Here is a 16,589-nt window from a genome sequence, read left to right on the forward strand (position 1 = left end):
CGCCGTCGACCCCTGGGTCACGTCCTCCCGCGGTCCTGGAACGCCCTCCCTCCTCACCTCCGCCAAACTGATTCTCTTTCCCTCTTCAAAACCCTACTTAAAACTCACCTCCTCCAAGAGGCATTCCCAGACTGAGCTCCTCTTCTCCCTCTACTCCCTCTGCCATCCCCCCTTTACCTCTCCGCAGCTTAACCCTCTTTTTCCCCTTTTCCCTCTGCTCCTCCACCTCTCCCTTCCCATCCCCACAGCACTGTACTCATCCGCTCAACTGTATATATTTTCGTTACCCTATTTATTTTGTTAATGAATTGTACATCGCCTTGATTCTATTTAGTTGCCATTGTTTTTACGAGATGTTCTTCCCCTTGACGCTGTTTAGTGCCATTGTTCTTGTCTGTCCGTCTCCCCCGATTAGACTGTAAGCCCGTCAACGGCAGGGACTGTCTCTATCTGTTGCCGACTTGTTCATCCCAAGCGCTTAGTACAGTGCTCTGCACATAGTAAGCGCTCAATAAATACTATTGAATGAATGAATGATAGGATAAATGCTTGGATTAGCACGGTGGAAATTTGGGTGAAGAGGAAAGTGCAGATTTTAGTGATGAAATGAAGGCAGAACCTCCAGCATTTGGTGACAGAATATGTGGGTTGAATGAGAGCGATGACCCATTGTTGGGCAGGGATTGTCTCTATCTGTTGCCGAATTGCATATTCCAAGCACTTAGTACGGTGCTCTGCACACAGTAAACGCTCAATAAATACGATTGAATGAGTGAATGAATGAAGATAATGAATGCCAAGGTTACGGGCTTGTGAGACAGGGAGGGTGGTGGTGCTGTTTACAGTGATGGGAAAATCATGGGGAAGGCAGGGTTTGGGTGGGAAGATGAGGAGTTCTGTTTTGGACATGTTAAATTTGAGATGTCAGTGAGATATCAGTAGAAATGCCCTAAAGGCAGGAGTAAATATGAGACTGTAGAGAAGGAAAGAGATCAGGGCTGGAAATGTAGATTTGGGAATCATCTAAGTACAGCCAATCTCTCATGGGAGAGATTGAGTTCTCCAAGGGGAGAGGGTATAGATGGAGAATAGAAGGGGACCCAGACCTGAGCCTTGAGGGACTCCCACAGTTAGAAGCTGGGAGGCAGAGGAGGAGCCTGTGAAAAAGACTGAGAAGGAGTGATTGGAGAGATAGGAGGAGATGCTAGAAAGGACAGTGTCAGTGAAGCCAATAATATTTCCAGAAGAAGAGGGTGGTACACAGTGTGGAAGGCTGCTGAGGGATCCGAGTGGAGTAGAGGCTGTTGGTCTTGGCAAGGAGGAATTCATTGGTGACCTTTTAGAGGGCAGATTCCGTGGAGTGAAAGGGGTAGAAGCCAGATTGGAGAGGGACAAGGAGGGAATTGGAGAGGAAATGGAGGCAGAGGGCGAAGACACTTTCATTTCTATCTCTTTCACCCTCCACAGAGAACCTATGTCCAAGCTCTGCCACATCTTCCTCTGTTGCCAATTTGCCACTGTTGCCAATTTCTCTCCTCTCCAAGCTCCCTTTCCCATCCAGCTGTGAAAATCCTCAATTGGCTTTGATCATGCAGCTCCTCTTCTAAGATACAGTACTGCTTTCTTCCCCCTCCCTGTGGGAGAAGAGGGTAGTTGGACCTGGAATAGTTTGGTGGTTCATTATAACATACAGAGCCCAGGGCTAGATTAGAACTCTGTGCAATTAAAATTCTGTGCAGTAGGTACCTGATAGCCCCACTCATATCCACTGATTGCCTCCATCTCAAATGAATTGGGTGAAAGATTTGATTTTCTAAATTGCATGAGGGTATCCATTTTATTAATCTGTGAGATATTTATGAGAAGTGGCATGGCCTAATGGAAAGAGCACAGGCCTGGGAGGTATAGGACCTGGGTCATAACACTGGCCCTGCCAATTGCTTGCTGTGTGACCTTGGGCAAGTCACTTAACTTCTCTGTGCCTCATTTTTCTCCATTGTAAAATGAGTATTTTTACCTGTTCTCCCTCCTACGCAGACTGTGAGTCTTATGTGTGACAGGGACTGTGTCCAACCTGATTAACTTAGTACTTGACACATAGTAAGCACTTAAATATAGTAACAATGATAATAATAATAATGTGATTGCCTGTCAATCATCCCTTCCTCACCTTGCCCCAAGCCAGACCTCCTGTGATCAGAGGAAACAGAACATTCTTATAACTAGCATTTAAAAAGAGTAAGTAGGATTAATAGTAGCATAGAATCAATCAGACAATGATATTTGAGTACTTATTATGTGCAGAACACTGTACTAAGCACTTGGGAGAGTGCAATACCATAAAGTAGGTGGACATGATCCCTGCAAAAGGAGTTTACTTACTAAAGCAGGAGAAATACAGTAAAATAAATTACAGATGAATCTTTTACATAAATACCATGGGAGCAGGGAAAGGGTGAATATCAAAGTGCTTAAGGGGTATAGAGCCAAGTGCATAGGCAAAAAAGAAGGGAGGGTGAAAAGAGAAAGTGAAGGTTTAGTTAGCAAAGGCCTTTTGGAGAAGATATGATTTTATTAGGGTCTTGAAGGTGGGGAGATTAGTGGTCTGTCAGATAAGAAGGGGGAGGGAGCTCCGGGCCAGAAGGATGTAGACAAGGGATCCGTGGAGAAGTCGACAAGACAGAGGTACAGACAGTGAGCTCACTGTGGGTAGGGAATGTCACTTTATTGTTGTATTGAACTTTCCCAAGGGCTTAGTACAGTGCTCTGTACACAGTAAGCACTTAATAAATATGAATGAATAAATGAAGAAGGTTGGAGTTAGAGAAGCAAAATGATTGGGGTGGGTTGTAGTAGTAGATCAGTAAGGTGAGGTAGACGGGGAGAGCTGATTGAATGCTTTAAAACCTATTTTTCCCCTCCCACAGCCCCACAACACATGTACATATCTGTAATTAATTTATTTGTATTGATATCTGCCTCCCCACCTCCAGACTGTAAGCTCGTTGGGGGCAGAGAATTTATCTGTTTATTGTTCTATTTTACTCATCCAAGCACAATAAGTGCTCAATAAATATGAATTCATTCAATAGTATTTATTCAATAGTATTTATTGAGCACTTACTATATGCAGAGCACTGTACTAAGCGCTTGGCATGTACAAGTCGGCAACAGATAGAGACAGTCCCTGCCCTTTGACGGGCTTACAGTCTAATCGGGGGAGACAGGCAGACGAGAACAATGTCAATAAATGGAGTCAAGGGGAAGAACATCTCATAAAAACAATGGCAACTAAATAGAATCAGGGTGATGTGCATCTCATTAAACAAAATAAAATAAATAGGGTGACAAAGATATATACAGTCGAGCGGACGAGTACAGTGCTGAGGGGGTGGGACGGGAGAGGGGGAGGAGGAGAGGGAAAGGGGGGAGAAGAGGGTTTAGCTGCGGAGAGGTGAAGGGGGGTAGAGGGAGCAGAGGGAAAAAGGGGGGAGCTCAGTCTGGGAAGGCCTCTTGGAGGAGGTGAGTTTTAAGTAGGGATTTGAAGAAGGGAAGAGAATTAGATTGTCTGAGGTGAGGAGGGAGGGCATTCCAGGACCGCGGGAGGACGTGGCCCAGGGGTCGATGGCAGGATAGGCGAGACCGAGGAACGGTGAGGAGGTGGGCGGCAGAGGAGCGGAGCGTGCGGGGTGGGCAGTAGAAAGAGAGAGGGGAGGAGAGGTAGGAAGGGGCAAGGTGATGGAGAGCCTTGAAGCCTAGAGTGAGGAGTTTTTGTTTGGAGCGGAGGTTGATAGGCAACCACTGGAGTTGTTTAAGAAGGGGAGTGACATGCCCAGATCGTTTCTGCAGGAAGATGAGCCGGGCAGCGGAGTGAAGAATAGACTGGAGCGGGGCGAGAGAGGAGGAAGGGAGAGAAGGCTGACACAGTAGTCTAGCCGGGATATAACAAGAACCTGTAGCAGTAAGGTAGCCATTTGGGTGGAGAGGAAAGGGTGGATCTTGACAATATTGTATGATACGAATGAAAGCAGTAAGGAGTTACTGTTTGATGTGGAAACTCAGAAAATAGATTAAAAAAAAAAAGAGAAGATATTTTCCCACTGATTCCTTTGCCACCCTTCCCCTCCTCAGAGCACAAATATTTTCTCCACCCTTATCTCACTAAGCCACTGCTTCTACAAATCCTCCTTCACTAACTAGCCACACCTGGGCTCAGGCACACACCTCCCTCCCCTGAATCCCTAATCAGGACCAGAAGCGTGAGGCAGGAGGAGGTTAGTAAAAGAGAGGAGCAGGAGCCTCTTGGTCCAAGTTATGAGTACTGAGACCAAGCAATTTCAGGAGCCATGCTGAAATCGAGGGCTACCTACTTGGGGGTGGGGGGGTGGGTGAGGGGCAGAGCTGTTCCCTAAATGTAGAATCAACCTGGTTGCCCTCACTCACTTGCCCTATTTTGTGGCAAGCCATGTAGATAAAAGGTGGGAGGGAGAATTAGCTGAGAACAGTCTGACACCCTTTTCTTTTGGTTTAGAGGCAGGCTTAGGGTCTCCTGCTTTTTTTCCAACGACCCAATTTTGTTGTGGGGAGGGAAGGTAGAAGGACTACCTTAGCATTCAGTCAGTCATAGACCACACCACTGCTCCCTGATTGGAAGAGAGGTCTCCACACCCGACCCCCTTTCTCCTGCCTTACATCCTGCCTGCTACCTGTGGATCCCTGGTTTTGCTGCTATGGTGTCAGGGGAACTCTCTAACTTCCTGGCTGCTTCCTGTTCCATCCCCAGGCACTGACCCCATGGAAGCTGTGCATCAATAACTGTGAAATGAAGGTAAAGGACCATATTATTATGTTTTGGGATACACTCTCCATTTCTGTCTCCATCCCTACCCTTCCCCTGGGTCTCAGAGATAAGGTTAGTCCAGGAGAGTCTCCAATAAAGTGAATAATTGCTTTTTAAAGTTAACTTGAAATCAGTCTATATATAATAATAATGTTGGTATTTGTTAAGCGCTTACTATGTGCAGAGCACTGTTCTAAGCGCTGGGGGAGACACGGGGGAATCAGGTTGTCCCACATGGGGCTCACAATCTTAATCCCCATTTTACAGATGAGGTAACTGAGGCCCAGAGAAGTTAAGTGACTTGCCCACAGTCACACAGCTGACAAGTGGCAGAGCTGGGATTCGAACTCATGAAATGAGCTGCCATGATGACTGCTAAGACAAAGTCAGTTCCACTGTCATGGTACCCATCCAGTGGAATAACTGATCTGGGTTTCTGGTGGGCAGTTGTCCCCTGCTCCAGTGTGAAACACATTGGGAAAGCTGCTTCTGGCAATTTCTTTACATTCACTGCTCTGCTCTAATTGGAGCCAGGTGTGAGTACAGCAACTTGGCTCAGAACCAATCAGAGTAATTGGGAAGTAAAACAACTTCCCCTTCACCTCCTTTTTTCACCTCTGAGGGCCTGAATACATTCTTGATTTGAGCCACCAGCACTTTTACCCTAGCCCCAAAGATGCCTCTAGCTGGAGAAAAAGTTCTCATTGATGAGAGAGGTTTGGAGCTCCCAGCAGCACACACAAAGTCTTAATTAGCTCTTAAAACTAAACTCAAATATATCAGAGCACAGTATTGGCATGGCAGGCAGAAAGGGTAAAGTGGGAAAGGGGAATCTTGTGAACTGAAAAGGGCTCAAGAGAGAAAGAGGAGAGTCAGGTGTGTAAGACAAGAGCATAGAATATATTCACGTACCCCCAGGTTCTGACTCAGTCCTGTAACAGTCTTTACTATGGTCTGGTGTTCACATACTCATTAATAATAATTGTAGCATTTGTTAAGCTTTACTAAGTGTCAAGCACTCTACTAAACTCTGGGCTAGATACAAGGTAATCAGACTGAACCCCAGAGAATTGAAGTGACTTGCCCAAGGTCACAAAGGAGGAAAGTGGCAGAGCTGGAATTTAGAACCCAGGTCCTGTGACTCCCTCTTTATTTGGTGGCTCAGAAGCAATCTTTCCCTTCGAGCTCCAAATACAGCAACTGCAACAATCAGCCAACACCCACTGCTGCAGCGACTGTAGAAGCAGGAGCAGAAATAAGTAGTATTTATTAAGTTCTTGCTGTATGCAGAGCACTGTATTAAGCACTGGTTACATGAATACATTAGTTTCTTTCTTGATCTCCAGCAATTCTGAGCAGTCAGCCATTTCTCAGCAACATATCCCCCAACTCCCTGGGAGTTTAGAGAGTGGAAGTTCCATCCTTAAATGTCTCCTTCCCACCATACTGACACCCCCTAGCCATTTCCCTGCTCCTTGCACCAGGACTCTGTGGAGCACCTGGGCCCCATACTTAGAGGACTCCATTCCTCCCAGTGAGCAGGGCTCAGGAGAATGCTTGCCAGACAGGGTGGGAGGGGAATATGGGAGTGGTTGTGTGGCCTTCATGATAACCAATGGAACTTCCAACTCTCTAAGCCCCCAATCTTTCCATTCCCATTACAGATCGAGGGGGACTCCAGTGACTTACCTCAAAACTTCCCCTACACCTCCCTTGACTCTTCCCCCTCTCCCCCTGCTGTCCCAAAGGCTCCTATTCACTGGGAGGAGCTGATCACCCTGGGGCAGTTGCCCCATTTAGCTCCTTTCTGGGGACAGTTCAGTACGGGTCCTCCCCCAGGCCACCCCAAAGTAGTATCCCCACAGGATTCTGGAGAACCTCCCCATTTATGTGACTGTAAAAGAACTGGAGTCACATATGTGATGCTTTAGATTCACTCGGCCTCTGCTCTCAGCCCTGATCTGTGGGGACAGCCACTAAGCTGAGTTGGATGACTTCCAGCAATCAGCTCTCTCAGGGTCACTGAGTTTTGCTGGATGCAAGCCAAGTAAAACGCCCTCATAAAGTGTGACTTAGCACACTTTTTTTTTTAGCACTGCATGAAGGCACACATTTACTACAATTAATGCTTTTTTGGCTGATGAACTACATTTTCAAGCCTTTGGAAACCTTTTAAGGAGGATTGGCTACATCTTGTTCAAATTGACTTCTGCTTCATCAGCAACAACTGGAAGGTATTGATACTTTGCAACTAATCTAGGGATAGTAATTTCCTACTTAGAAGTTGCATGGAAGCTATGAACCAAAATGACCCATGCAGTAGCCCAGAACCAATGTGCTATATAGGATAGCCAGTGTACCATCCTGTGAAACAGGTGCTGGGAACTGCTGATCCCTGATCCAGAAGGTAAAAATTGGCATGCTGGATCTGAATGTCAAGCCATTGCACTACTATATTCCCTCTGACCCGAGCAATTCAGTGAAACTGTGACTTCAGAATTTAATATATCAGTATGACTCTCTCTTTCATTATTCAGTGAAGGTGCTAAGGTAATAATGATACCCAATGGCTGTATATCCATGCCATACAAAACTGGTAGTATACATTTTCTGATGTATCCTTCTTTTCTTAATGGTTCACTGGCAGATTCAGAATTTATCCTTTCATCCTGCCAATCTCTTTTTCATATCCTTTCCAAATCACAATCAACTCACAATTGCCCATCTGGGTGGCTCCATTCTCATAACCACCATATGATTAGCTCAGTAGACATTGACTCCTATTTCAAAGGTCAGCACGTTTCATCTCATAAAAGGGAATCAACTCTACGGAGTGCTGGAGGGTGACGACTCCCATGGGGCTAGCACCAAGGGGTGAAGTCCCCATAGCTTTTGGGGGCAGATTGCACAGACTGGCAGCTGTAGCTCGCCTGCCCTGCCACTTGGAGCTAGAAACAGACCAGAAGTGGAGACAAGATGGCAGCCGGCAGGAAGAGGAAGAGTTGCCACCTTTCTGGTGGACAACAGGGCTAGATATGAAAGTTTTCTCACCTTCTCCCTGAATCTCCAAGAAGAGTAGCAACCCATCTCCACTGCTGCCATCTTTTCACTGGACCAAAAGCAGGGCTCTTGGTTAGGGATTGATCACGTAACATCCTTAAATGTTCGTATACATTCCTAACTTTCTAGTAATCCCTGACAGATCTCTCATCCATGAATTTATTCAGGGATGAATAAACTCCTCTTGAATCTCCTGATATTTTCAGTGTCTATCTTCCTGAGTTAACATATTCCACATGCTTACCACTTGCTAGGTGGAAAAAAAAAATCTTTTGTTTGTTTTGAACAAGCCACCTTCACCCTTCAGTGGATGATCCCTAGTCCAATTGTTGTGGGATTTGATAAGCAACAATTCTGTATTCACTCTGTCCAAATGGTTTCTGATTTTGTAAACTTCAGCCATGTCCCACTCAGCCGCAATCTCTTCAGATTGAAGAGTTCTAGTCTTCTCAGTTTTTTGTTCCCTCCTCCTGATCATCTTGGTTGCCCTTTCCTGTACTCCATGCCCAGCTCTATTTTGTTCTTCCTAAAATGTGGTGTCCACAGCAGCCCCCAGTATTACAGGTGGGGGTGGGCTATGGTTTTACAGAGTGGCCAAGCTGTGGCTTTTTCTATCCCCATCCTGTTGTTGCCCAGCATTTGTTTGGTCTTTTTGGCTGACACTGAACAGTGATTTGAAATAACAGGTGAAAAAGACTCCAAGATCTCTTTCCTGAGTCTTGACAGATATTTCTAATATTTCAGTGTATTTAATTTGGATTATTTTTCCCTCGGTTCATCACCTTACATTGGCTTACACAATAATTCATCTGCTATTTTTCAGCCTTCTCACTCAGCTTCATGAGACCTTTCTACAATTTATTCCAATTTGCCTAGCATTTTGCTATCTCAGTAGAATTAAGCCTCATGAAGGAAGTGAAAAATAATTGTTTTTGTCCAATGTGGATAACGTAATTCCCAGAGGAAGGCAGAACTTTAAATGATTAAACATTGCCTATTGGGAAGTGGAAAGGATTCCTTATAATAAAGGCAACAGAAAATGTTCTACCTGTATTGCTTAGTCTGATGATCATAGAGCCTCAAAATATACTTTTCAGAGTATCAAATAGTTTTGGACTTCTGTTTGAAAAGAGAATACTTTAGGACTGAGATTGGCCTGTTATGTTTTTTAATCAACTGCTATTTTGTATGGTGAAGCACTCATCAATTCTGGTGCAGTGTGTTTTTCTAATTTGCTGTATTGTCTGGGGTGCAATGCCAAAGGCCACTAATTAATATTTTTCTCACTGTGATTTCTTTAGTTTCAGAATGGTTCTAGGAGTAGTTGCGATGTCAGTGATTTCTCAGAAGAGCACCATAGCAACACTCGTTAATGATTTTACTCTCCTATGTGCTTAGCATAGTGGTCTGAGCACAGTAAGAACTCAACAAATACCATTGATTTAAATTTTAAGTGAGAGAATTTTAGAATCAAGTGTCATAACATCAGATATCTGGGGCACTGGAAAATTTCTGCAGTATGTTCTGATACCCGGAAGGTTATTGCTTTGCATGTAAAATTTTCCAACATAAAAGTCCTGCCCCATTATTTTATCCTACAGTTACGTAAACAGTGATATCTAACCAAATCCTGAGCTCAAGGTGCCAAGGGTGTGATTTAAGGAACAGAGAGGAGGGAGTTTGACTTTTTAAAATATGCCCCCGGTCTCAGACAGGGGTTGTGAACTGTTGATGTTGTTGGGGTACCAACCAGTGATGAGGGCCGAGAGGCCTGGTCTGGAAAGGTGACCTCTTCAAATTGGAGGTCCTGGACAGCTTTCTTCTTCACCTTTCCCTGGAATCAGACATTTTATTGTCTTCATGGTCAAGTGCACTCTAAGATGGTAAAGCATCCATTACAACAAAATGGGCAATCAGTAAAAGTCAACTGGCTAATGTGTATGTGTTGACCTGCAAGTGAAGGAAGGGGGCCATTCTGCACTAGAAGCATGAGTTGGGAAGAGAGGGTGGCCCAAGAGCCCTGATCACTAGGAATCAGGACAGAAATCTTTTGCCTTCAAGACTTGAGGCTGATATTTGATTTATTTCATTGTCCTTTAAAATAGCTCTTTGGAAATAGAGCAGGAGAGTTGTCCTTTGGTTCAACATACCAGTATTTAATAAACAATTCGCAATCAGTGCATTTTGCTCTATTAATGTTACTTCAGAAAACAATCCCCCAGACAGAAATTGCTGGTGAGTTGAAAAAGTCAATGTTCTGATTTTACTCATCAGCACCCTCCCCTTTTCAATCTGACTCACCCCAAAACAGTTAACCACTGTGCTCCTTGGTAAATTCTTAAATCTGGCCAATTAAGATTAATCTTAAATTTAGAACTTGCAAATTTGCACCCATCCTCAGCCCTTAGGTAAATATTGTTATGAAGACATCTCCCATCATAAATGACAGAGGAGCCTCAGTCTAGCCATAAGGACTTCAGGATCGAGATTCTGAGCAGAGTTGACTGTGCACTAGGGGCTTGGATGGCACTATTCACATTCTCTCATCCCTGGCAGTTATGTTCCTGTTGGAGCAATGCATACAGTAAGGGAATAGGCAGACAGGGGAGAGCAGCCCAAAGTGAATTGTGTGCGAGAATTTTATATACAGGCTGATTTATAGTCAAAGTGACCACATCATAGTGCCAATGCTGGGTTTTTGCACCACAGACTTGTATAACCAGGAGTTATGCATTGATTAGTGGTCTTGATTGACTCAATAAAAAGAGTGCTGATCCTTCATTTAATTTCATCTCAGGAAAAATGTAAAGAGCATTAATGCAATCCCACAAATGGAAAAAAACACAGACAAAAACAATATAAATCTATTGTGATAAAAACACAATACAGTAACATGATCAAGTAGAAATGTAAATAGGTACCAGCAATAAAATATCAATTAATCAGTGGTATTTGAGGGCTTACTATGTGCAGAACATTGTATTAAGCACTCGGGAGAGTACAATACAACAGATTTAGCAGACACATTCCCTGCCATCAACGAGCTTAGAGTCTAGAGCGGGAGCTTATAGTCTAAGATGTTTTAAATGTTTAAAGGTTTTGATGGTATTTAATCTAGACTGTAGTAATTGGATTTTTCCTTTTGATTTACATGTCTAAATGCAGTACTTAATTTTCAGAGTGCTATTATTCATATCCTATTCAGCAAAAAGGTACCCACACTGGACATCAGCCATTAATGTGAAATTGAAATAGGCTTTAATCATTCTATTCAAGTAAGTCAAAATACTTCCAAGGTTTAGGGGAAAGATGGTAGTTAAGCCTAAGCAAACACTGCAGCACTATCTCAAAATGAAAGCCCTGTAAGAAATACCAAGGTTAAAATGAAATGGCTCTATTGCAAAAGAACACCAAAAGAACGTGACTATAGGACATAGCAGTATGTATAGCCAATTATCCATTCATCTATTTCATCCTGACATATTTGTGCTACTACCTATTTTATCCTTGTTTATTATTAAAGGTGATAATGTTAATAATAATTAATAATTATGATATTTGTTAAGCACTTACTATGTGCCAAGCACTGTTCTAAGCGCTGGGGTAGATACAAGGTAAGCAGGTTGTCCCACGTGGGGCTCACAGTCTTAATCGCCATTTTACAGATGAGGTAACTGAGGCCCAGAGAAGTTATGTGGCTTGCCCAAGGTCACACAGCAGACAAGTGGCAGAGCTGGGATTAGAACCCATGATCTCTGACTCCCAAGCCCGTGCTCTTTCCACTGAGCCACGCTGCTTCTCTAATAATATTTGTCAAGGACTTGTACTAAGCACCGAAGTAGAAACCAAGATAATCAATTTGGACAGTTCATCCCTCATCAGGCTCACAGTCCAAGCAGGAGGGAGAACAGGTTTTTAAATTCCCATTTTACAGTTGAGAAAACCAGGGCATAGAGAAGTTGTGTCTTGTCACAGTTAAGGTAGGTGGCAGTGCTGGGATTAGAACACAGGTCCTCCAATGCCCAGGTCATGCTGTTTCCCCAGCATTTGTTCCCAGTATTTGTAAATAATTCATGTCTGTCCCCTCCTTTAGATTATAAACCCATTTATAACTGGGGCTATGTTTTCTGCTTCTGGTGAAATCTCCCAAGCACTTGATGCATTTCTTGGCACATAGCTGATGCTCAATAAATACCAGTGGTTGACTTACTGTTTGAACAATCAAACCTATTCTCCAGTGTATAGAACTCATAAGACATTCACTATTTAGCTTTGTTTTCTTAGCTTGGACTTTGGACTTAGTCCAAAGTTAAGCTCATCTTGGTATGGGTAACATTTTCAATAAGAAAGTTTTACTTTGGTCAGGGGATGAATCAGTCATGAAATTGGGCTCCTACCTTTCCCTTTGGCATGATCTAGAAGAGAATGATAGTTGCTTTTTCTTCTTCCTATTATGTTAGTATATTTCCTTTGGAAGATCAATAGTGGCATTGAGCATAGCTCATTATGGGGGATAATATCCAAATCTGACTCCATTAATGTCTGGGGGCTATCACCTGGCACCTATCCTAGAATTCTCAGCATCTGGATTACTGGTGTAATGGATAGAGCATGGCCGTGGGAGTCGGAAGGTCATGGGTTCTAATCCCCGCTCCATGACTTGCCCGCTCTGTGACCTTAGGCAAGTCACTCCACTTCTCTGTGACTCAGTTATCTCATCTGTAAAATGGGGATCGAAATGCTGAGCCCCACATGGGACAGGGACTGTGTCCAACCTGATTTGCTGGTATCCACCGAGCACTTAGTACAGTGTCTGGCACATAGTAAGCACTTAACAAATAATATTATTATCATTATTAACTACTCCCCTGACTGCTTTGTTCCTACTCTTTAATCAGTCATATTTATTGAGTGAATATTATGTGCCGAACACTGTATTATTATTAATAATTATATTTATTGGGCACTTACTGTGTGCAAAGCACTGTACTAAGGCCTTGGGAGAATACAATACAACAGAGTCGGTAGACATGTTCCCTGACCATAAAGAGCTTGCTGTCTTGAGGAGAAGACAGACATTAATATAAATAAATCCTACAGATATGTACATAAGTGCTATGGGGCTGAGGATGGGGTGAATGTCAAGTGCCTAAAGGATACAGATCAACTGATATATGAAGGGGTCTGGAAACATAAACAATAGGAAGAAAATGACAGATGCTCCTAAATTCTGTCCTGATGAATTGTTTACCATTTCTGTCTTGATGTTTGATTAAGTTGGGAACATGCTACATTAGATATTATTCACATATATTTTTAGATTGAATTTACAGGGCTTTGAAGTGAGGTATTAGGTCCAAGAAGAGACTGGATAGATTCAGAAATTATTAGAACGAAGAGTTCAGGATGTTAGATGAGTCATTCGTTCATTCAGTTGTATTTATTGAGCACTTATTGTGGGCAAAGCACCGTACTAGGCACTTGGGAGAGTTAGAGCTCTCCTAACTCTAAGGACGGACAACCAGGAGGATAACCACTGCTCATTTCCTCCAGGTTTCCTGTTGCCGAAGGTGAAGACAGAATACTGGTCAGAATAGATCAGTGGTCTGGCCCAATACTGCATTGCTCACATTCTTATAATGTTAAAATGTCAAAATAATGAATTTTGGTGTCGTCTCTCGAGTCTTTTAAATTATGAGTGCTTTCTGAAGCATTCCTTAATCTATTTCCATATTTTCCAGGTTTTCCCCCAATGTTTACTACAATAATGTAGTGCAATGTAAGCACTTGAGATGATTGCACTGAGGATGCAAATGTTTTTAAGCTTGATATACCAGAAACACCCAGCTGATTTATGGGGAAGGGAACAGAACAGGGTCTATACATATCCTCTATCTGATTTTAAGGGGGAATATATATTTTTTTTCTGTGCTTGAGAAGGAGACTCTTGTTTACTCCCCTGATACCTAAGACAAAATAGAAATGGGTAAAAATTCCAGTCAATGCTGACTGAATAAAATGCTAAATTTTGGAATTGGCCATGCAGATATGACCCTAGTGAAAATGTCTTGCCAGATGGATGAATGCATAAAAATGTAATTTAAGTTGAAAAAAAGGGAAAAGAGGATAGTACTATTTGTTACAATTATAAAACGTTAAAAGAACATTCATTCATTCATTCATCCTTGGCAGTGTTCAAATATTCAGCCATTCTAGAATGAAACAGGAGCATTTGATATGATACCTCACAGCCCTTCACTGGAGACCAAACATTTTTCTCATTAATATAAGCACAGTAGCTACAAATAGCAAATCAGGCTTTAAGAATTCCTTCCTTTTGTGGCGAAACAACCTGCTGATGTAACTGAAACTCCTGACCCATTCTGAACCAACTTGCCCATCATGTTTCAATAAATCAAACATGGTATAAATGTATATTAGATTAGTACAAAGAAATGGAAATTAGTTCAAAAAGGATCAGAATTATCAGGACCTGGAGAAAACAGATGTGCACCCAAATCCTGGCCCATATACTCAACACCGAGGAAGCTCTTTTTCAAGTTTCCCTATAGTGTAGGGGAGGGGAGTAGGGTACATGTATGAAGGACAGATCACTAAAACTGGGGTACTATTAGTATAGAAGTATGAGGATGGAAAGGAATTACTTGTTGATGGTAGTCTTATTCGCCAGGATCAATGACCACTGCTTGAGTAAATTAAGATACTTTACAAGTGAAAAGTAAGCCACTGAACAAATGTTGGGGGTCAGTGCTGATGGGGCAAATAAAATTAGGGATCATGCATAAGTGATAAGAGCTAACTAGGTTAGACCACAGTGACCTGATGCTGTACTTCTGCATATTTGTTACTTGGCAGAAACTGGGCAAATCCTCTGTACTTTTAAAGCAATGGTTATAACAGATTTATGACGAGATTGTAAACTTTGCACAATTGAAGTCAACAATGATTGAAATCTCTTTCCTGACTAGTGAAAGTTAAGAAGTATTCAGCGGGCATTAGCATACTGGTATGTCACTTTGAAGTCCAGTATAGTTTTTATCTATATTGGTAAAGTCAAGACTTTCTTGACTCCATTAATGAAGTTAGTATGAATGTAAGTCCTAATGAATGTAAGTTTCCTAAGGTGGGGCTCCATAGCCTGAAATGAAGTGACGAACATTGTCCTGAATTATCCTGCTTAATGTCCACCCTGCCAAATCTTAGCTATTGTTGGGAATTGAGCTCAGTGTCATATCTCAGCCATTTGACAGCACACCTTGAAATACTCTAGAACAGGGGGCAGATGTTGGAGTTCCTCTGGGTTGGTTCCTGATAGAATTACTGACCTGCGAGCCAAGTGTGGGATTGTTGGGAGAGTGAAGTGAGATGACAAATAAAGGAGAAGTGGTACTTACCACCCGAAAGAGCATGATGTTTTGAAAAACAGGTCTGGTGACACTGGCTATGAGGAAGGGTGAGGGAAAACATGTTCAAATACAAAGCTCATTTCAGAGGAAAGAAGAAGAAGGGACCTTCCCTGACTAAGCCCTTACTTCCCCTATTTACCCTCTCTTCTTCATCACCAGTGCACTTGGGTCTATACCCCTTAAGTACTTTGATTTTTCACCCCATTCCCATAGCCCTTATGTACATATCCATTTATATTTTGCTTTAGTATCTGTCTCCCCCTCTAGTCTGTAAATTGTGAGTTGGAATTCTGTCCATCTACTCTACTGAATTCCCCTCTCAGGGTCACACCTGGAGAGTTTCCAGTACTCTACCAGTCTCAACTGTGGGAGGGAAACTCAAGCAGAAGCATATCCATTCCATTCCTAGCTTGGGCAGTAGCTAGCAAGTGGAAGGCAATCTGCTACAAATCAAAACTCACCTGTGCTGGGCAGCAGGGGCTGGTACAGGCTCTCATAATATCCCGGCTGGATTATTGTGTCAGCTTCTCTCTGATCTCCCTTCCTCCTGTCTCTCCCTGCTCCAGTCTATTCTTCATTCCGCTGTCCGGCTCATCTTCCTGCAGAAACGCTCTGGGCATGTCACTTTCCTTCTTAAAAACCTCCAGTGGCTGCCTATCGACCTCCTCACGAAACAAATACCTCTCACTCTAGGCTTCAAGGCTCTCCATCACCTTGCCCCCCCCACCTCTCGTCCCTTCTCTCTTTCTACTGTCCACCCTGCACGCTCTGCTCCTCTGCCGCCCACCTCCTCACCATCCTCCGTTCTCGCCTATCCCGCCATCGACCCCTGGGCCACGCCCTCCCACTGTCCTGGAATGCCCTCCCTCCTCAACTCCGCCAAACTAATTCTCTTCCCCTCTTCAAAGCCCTACTGAGAGCTCACCTCCTCCAAGAGGCTTTCCCAGACTGAGCTTCCCCTTTTCCCTCTGCTCTCTCTGCTGCCCCCCTACCCCCCCTTCACCTCCCCTCAGCTAAGCCCCCTTCCCCCCCCCCCCCCCCGCTCCTCCCCCTCTCCCTTCCCCTCAGCACTGTGCTTGTCCGCTCAATTGTATATATTTTTATTACCCTATTTATTTTGTTAATGAGATGTACATCACCTTGATTCTATTTATCGCTATTGTTTTAATGAGATGTACATCCCCTTGATTCTATTTATTGCCACTGTTCTTGTCTGTCCGTCTCCCCCGATTAGACTGTAAGCCCGTCAATGGGCAGGGACT

General features: G+C 43.4%; 1 non-coding gene across 1 annotated transcript; it reads left to right on the top strand.

Moving 5' to 3' along the window:
- The first annotated feature begins 15,640 nt into the window (after positions 1-15,640).
- LOC114808355 lies at positions 15,641-15,778 on the top strand. Its single transcript, XR_003756201.1, has one exon. It is a non-coding gene; the product is annotated as a small nucleolar RNA SNORA7 (small nucleolar RNA).
- Positions 15,779-16,589: the final 811 nt, after the last annotated feature.

Source organism: Ornithorhynchus anatinus, chromosome X5, assembly GCF_004115215.2.
Source record: "Ornithorhynchus anatinus isolate Pmale09 chromosome X5, mOrnAna1.pri.v4, whole genome shotgun sequence".
Classification (NCBI taxonomy): domain Eukaryota; kingdom Metazoa; phylum Chordata; class Mammalia; order Monotremata; family Ornithorhynchidae; genus Ornithorhynchus; species Ornithorhynchus anatinus.